The sequence below is a fragment of the Coffea eugenioides genome, chromosome 10, assembly GCF_003713205.1.
Source record: "Coffea eugenioides isolate CCC68of chromosome 10, Ceug_1.0, whole genome shotgun sequence".
NCBI classification, from domain to species: Eukaryota; Viridiplantae; Streptophyta; class Magnoliopsida; order Gentianales; family Rubiaceae; genus Coffea; species Coffea eugenioides.
Window position 1 is genome coordinate 38,669,932 of NC_040044.1, and position 6,586 is coordinate 38,676,517.

Below are 6,586 nucleotides of genomic sequence, written 5' to 3' on the forward strand. Positions count from 1 at the left end.
GTTGCACTTTGCGTGCATTTTACACTCAAGCAACAGGCTATAACATAATGTGCTGCATTTTGAATTTTCTTAAACCGTAATTTTTTTAGACAATACCATAAATTGAGAAAAGACAAGGTCAAAAAAATGTAACGAAACAATTTTGTTATAACTTAAAGTGCACACATACATTTGCAAAAGAAAAAAACAAAAAATCACAGAGAAAATAAAATTAAATGGATGGTGTTAAATCATACATAACACTTTAAATGATTTCTAGGGAACTAAAAGAAGTTGCCTTAGTCTATTTCTTGAATTAGCATATGTATAACTTTCATCTAACCACAAGTTTCTAAATTGAATTATTGCCAAATAATTGGAAACCCTTGCGTACCAGAATTAGCATAAATAAGTCATGTAACAAAGTTATAATATTGATCTTTTACCTTTTACCAGGATCCCTGATGTTGGCCAAGTATCTCCCAATGGCCTCTTCCTCGTACCCCCTAAATGCACTTCTTTTGCAGTAGTAGTACAGTCGTAGTTGCTTTAGTGCGAAATACCTCACTTCCCTACCAAAAGAATGGACAAGAGAGCAATTTAACACCTTCACTTGAATAGAGAAGCTTGCTATTCACTTTTTAAAACGTTTTTTTTTTTTTTGCTTATTTACATCAATTTTTCATACTTAAATGAAAAACAAAACTAATTAAACCTATTTCACATTACACAAAGAGATATACTAATTCTGTTGATTTTTCTTGCTATTTCTTATTTGAATTTTTGGTATTTTTTTTGGTTCAATATTTGCACTCACACAGTGCATACATACTACCGAAATTTCTTTGTTTCCTTATAAATTTCAATCATAATAGTCTGAAAATTGGTTGAGGCTTTCAAAAAAAAAAAACCTTTTATTTTCTCACAGACAATAGCATGATAAGCATGGTAGGGCAAAGCATAATAATAGAAATGATTGGTAGGACACATAATATAATAGGAAAGATCACAAAATTCATCAAAAGAGGAAATGCAATTTAATTTATTTATACTGTTTCTAACAATTTATTCAATTAAATTGAGGCAAGCTTATACCCTTATTCTATGAGCTAATATATTCTTTGCAGTAGCACTCCTTATACTGGTTTCACATCCCTCTATCCAAGCCAAGGCTCACCAACGCTAGGCTTAAGCTCCACTAATCCTGGAGCACTTTCAATAGGCTCAATCTAGAATCATAGAGAAATTGACCTTAGCACCTGTGCCTTAGCTTCTTTAGCTTAACAGCTATATGATTCAATGAACTTCACTTAAAAGAGTGTTTGGGTACTTGTATCAATCATTAGAGCTTGTATAGGAATCTTCACGGTTTCCAACTCTTGAACTACTCTTGCTCTATATATCATTTACGTTTTGACACAAAAGTATAAGAAAAATTTTGTGAGCATAAACTACTCCATAATTACAGAGATGAAGTATAAAATAAACAAAATTATCCCATGAAAACACTCAGATAAATGACAAACAGAATGTAAAGGGTTTAAAGGATGAAGCACGGATAACGCACGTTGTATTAGGTCCTAAGAAACCATCAATGTATTCTGGGCATTTCTCAAACTGTTCCAAATGGAATTCATACATTTGCACTCAGTCTTTATTGCCTGATAATGTTTAACTAAGAAATAAGGATGTAGTTTTGATTTATGAGGATTTCCAAATATATTCATTTCAAATGCATCCATTCAAATTCTTTTGCTAAATCCAAATGGAGCCCTACTTAATTTCTTGTCTCGTACTTTGCATCCTTAGCATCCTTAGCGATCTTGCCATTAGCAGGCAAGGCTTTCTTGATGCTCCCAATATTGCCAATTGGGAGAAACCAATCCTGCTCGCTGACGTTTGATTGATTGCTTAAGCTGTTTCTCCTCATTTTCATTTTCTTGCTTCCTCACTCAAAACTAACTACTTTTTCTTCTGGACTTGCATGGGTGTTAGGGGTCTGGATTTTGCATTTAAAGTTGGAAACTAAACCATTTACTTGAATTTGATGCAATCAAAACATTACACTTCCATTCTTTTTCTTGCTCAAAATTTTTTTTTCTGAATTATTATTTAATAACCTGAGGTTGAAGTGCTACTTCCTTAAACATTCTTTTTGTGTCATTTAAGGAGCTGGTTTTCAAATTTCTTTCGGACATATAGCCAGTTCTTTTTTCTTTGGTAGAGTACATTTAGTCATCCTTTAACAGATTTCGTGCGCTTTTCGGGCTTTGTCCTTCAAATAACCTGTCAAGGATTTTGTGGCTTTTACAAGAGTTCAAAATCACGTATGGTCCCAAAATTATGCTGGAAATATAAGTTACGAATTCAATGAACCATTTTCGTTTTCACTCTTAATTAGTTCAAGAATAAGAAGAATAAAAAGAAAAGAGCAAAAAAGAAACATCTACTTCTCAATAAAAGAATGATAAAACTGAGAAAGCTTTTCTGATTAACAAACGTTTGATTTTCCTTATCCTAGTTCCATCTGTATTAAACTTATAAAGTTGTATATGACTCTATTCTACTAATTGCTTCAAATAATGTTTTTTTTTTTTTTTTAAAAGTCAGTAAAATGAGGCAAGCGGTACTAGTTATCTCCATCCAAAAATTTTCGAATTCTTTCAAGTTTTGGGATCTTTTTACATTTACAAATGCATGAAAAGAAAGAGTTGTTCGCATTACTTGATTCATTAGACTAGAAAGCTTTAGTTTACATTTATATTATGAAAGATTTGACTAACTTTGATTTTTTGGATGTTACAAGTTTTATGAAGACTTCTATGAGGTGGATCCTTAAGTAGCTGGTTATCTGTTCAACAAATTCTTTCATTATAATTGTATATTTGTAGAATATCTTATCTACTAGTAGAGGTGGCAAAATGGGCGGGATGGGCGGGATTTGATTGGGTTTGAGATGGAACCGCGTCATATCAGTTTGGGCCCAACCTTACCCATATGTGTTTTGGGACTAACTTGGGCGGGATCACTTTGGGATGGGTTTAGATTGATCCCGCCCAATATCCAAATCTATTTTCTACATATTTTTTTTCCTTTAATTCATTTTTTATTTTTAATATAAATTTAATATTTTTGATTTATTAAATTTCTTTTAGTTTTATTAAATTAACATGCAAGTGCTTTATACTCAAGATTCCCACCAAAAATTGGATTAACAAGTAAAGGAAAAAATAGATATACAACCATATTCCAACATATACCAAGATGGTCAAGGTACTTAGGGTGTTGAATATTTATCATCATCATTGTCCAAGGATGACAGGTCTAAATTGACTGAAATGCTGGAAATTCTTGTGGATAATGACTAGGAAGACTACTAAATTATATTCGTTGGTATGACTATAAAAATTGTTAAAGATAATTTTTGAATCTAAGACTCCGTTTCGATTGGCTATTTTTAAAAAAAATAAGTTTTTCAAATACAATATTACAGTAATATACAATAATTCAAAAATATCCCATCCATATTAGTATATCAAATATTTTAAAAAAAAAAATTTGTAGTAAAAATTTTTCATATACACTACTGCAATAAAATATTTCAAAAATACACCCCAAAAATAACTAATCCAAACAAAGCCCTTGCTATTTGAGCCCAATGGGTACCCAAGTATTTTCCAAGATTTTCCATCAATTAACGGGTACAATTGGAATTTGTCCCATTTTAAACCCAATATCAAATTTCAGTACCCATCCCGCCCAAAGTCCCCATGGGCATGGGTAACCCATTGGGACTTGGGACAAATTGCCACCTCTATCTACTAGCATAGTACTTACTGATTGAATCTTGTAAAACAGGATTAAATACATGAAACTTTCTAATAATTCTTTTATAAGCACTCACTAATTAGACACGTTTCATTTTTTTGCCGTAGCACTGCTGATACTGGTTTCACATCCCTGTATTCAAGCCAAGGCTCACCAACACTAGGCTTAAGCTTCTCCAGCAGACCTTTTCAACATCTTTCATTGGCTGTAAGCTCAAGCTTGACAACATATCAGGGGCTTTCATTGAATTTAAGCTTGAAACCCGAAGCACTTTCAATAGGCTCAATCTAGAATCCTAGAGAAATTGACCTTCGCACCTGTGCCTTAGCTTCCTAAGCTCAACAGCTATATGATTCAATGAACTTCACTTAAAAGAGTATTTGGGTACTTCTATCAATCATCAGAGCTTATATAGAAATCTTTACGGTTTCCAACTCTTGAACTGCTCTTGCTTTATATATTATTTACGTTTTGACACAAAGTATAAGAAAAATTTTGTGAGAATAAACCACTCCCATGAAAACACTAGGATAAATGACAAACAGAATGTAAACGGTTTGAAGGATGAAGCACGGACAACGCACGTCGTATCATGTCCTAAGCAGCCATGTATTCTGGGCATGCATATCTCAACCTGTTCCAAAGTAGTGGCTCTATTACTAATTTTATTCTGAATGAACTGAAAAGAACTGAATTTTTTACAAATTTATGTTAATTCCTTCTTTTAAAGTCGAATAAAATAGGATTTAATACTATTTAAGTTCAAAATGAAAGCTTTATGCTTCAAGAGTATGTGATAAATCTTTTTTGGAACTCCACATTAAGATTCAAGTATTCTACTCCAAAATTTTTACTAAAGAAAATAACATTTCAGACCATAGCTTCTTGTTTTATCTTTCTGTACGGTTCTCTAAATGTTCAATTTTTGCTTAAATCTCTTACTCTTTTTTGAATGTACTATTTTTTTTAAAGCAGTCTTTAAAAAAAAAAATCTTATACTATATATAAAAGAGTTTGAATAATAGTGTTTTAAATTGTACTACATGTACTTAGTGTTTTAAATTGTTTAAACTTTTCTTCCCATTATTAAGATCAATATTAGTAGTTGAACAGTAATCATTTTACACAAAATGCCACATGCAACCTAGGTACACATAGAATAGTACAACTATAGTAAGCTTCTTTTTTTTTTTTTTTTACATGCTGTTTACACACCTTGAGTCGTTGGTTATCTACCAGTGTCGTGGAGAACGAATTGCGGGCATGAACAGTTCATAATTGATTTGAGTATAGGTGGAACGTACCAAGAGGTTTATTTTGAGGAGCCAAATTCTAATTCAACTAAAACTTAAATATATAACTTGAAATATTTTTAATTTTTTGCTAGGGCAAAAGATCAAATTTACACAGTAATTTTTTTAAAAAAAAAATTCAACTTTTCAAGAGAAAAAAACGTTTAATGGTTTAAAACTTGTAGTTCCGCCCATGGATTTGGACATATTACCTGCTCTAACCAGCTATTGAAGACTATCTTGTAGATACATGTTTCTTTGTACCTTTAGTTATTCTCTGTAGTCTATCTCTGTATGCATTTGTATCTTTAGTTCGTATCTGTGGTTGTTATCCCTGAAAGTTCTCTTAGGAGTAGTTGAGGTATGATAGAACTCTATCATTGAAGCGTGATAGGATTCTAATGGGTACGTGATAGAACACGGCCCTTGCTATTGGTATATATGAAAGGCATGGCCACAAGAGGGACGGGGGGTCCCAGGTTATTTTCACATGGTATCAGAGCCATGGATGACGATGGGAAACACAAGAATGTTGGGAAGAAACTTGTCTCACCATACATCTTGAGTTTGAATGACAATCCTGGGACTATCATTACCCAGGTACAGTTGAAGGGTGACAACTATGATGAATGGGCTAGAGCCTTGCGCACCGCATTAAGAGCCAAGAAGAAAGTGGGATTTATCGATGGAACAGTGGAGCAACCAGATGATGATTCTGCCGATCTGGAGGATTGGTGGACTGTCAATTCAATGGTAGTTTCGTGGATACTCAACACGATAGAGCCAGCCTTGCGATCCACCATAGCTCATGCGGAAACCGCAAAGGACCTGTGGGAAGACATCCAAGAAAGGTTCTCTGTCGCTAACGGGCCTCGGGTACAACAGATCAAAGGAGAGATTGCAGAGTGGAAACAAAGGGGACTTCCAATTGTGACTTACTATGGGAAGTTGAAGCAATTATGGGAGGAGCTTGCAAACTATGAACAAACTCCGACATGCCAGTATGGAAGATGCACGTGCAATCTTTCGGTCCAACTTAACAGGAAACGTGAGGAAGAAAAACTTCATCAGTTCTTGTTGGGTTTAGATGACATGGTGTATGGAACAGTTCGTTCCAACATTCTTGGCACAGAACCTCTGCCCAGCGTGGGTAAGGCGTATTCGTTGATATGCCAGGAGGAGCGCATCCGAAGCATGTCTAGAGGGAAAGAGGGACGTGGAGAGCCTGTGAGTTTTGCTGTTCAGACTAGCGTAGGAGGTAGGAAGCTTGGGACTGCAATAAAGGACAAGTCTGTGCTGTGTTCATATTGCAATCGTAGTGGACATGATGCTGGGAATTGTTTTCAGCTTGTCGGATACCCTGAATGGTGGGGCGATCGGCCCAAAGGAAATGGACGCAGCTCAGGACGAGGACGCGGAAACCAGAATTCAGGACATGGACGTGGGGGTGCGCCTAGGGCTAACTCCATTCAGACGATTGGTCAGAC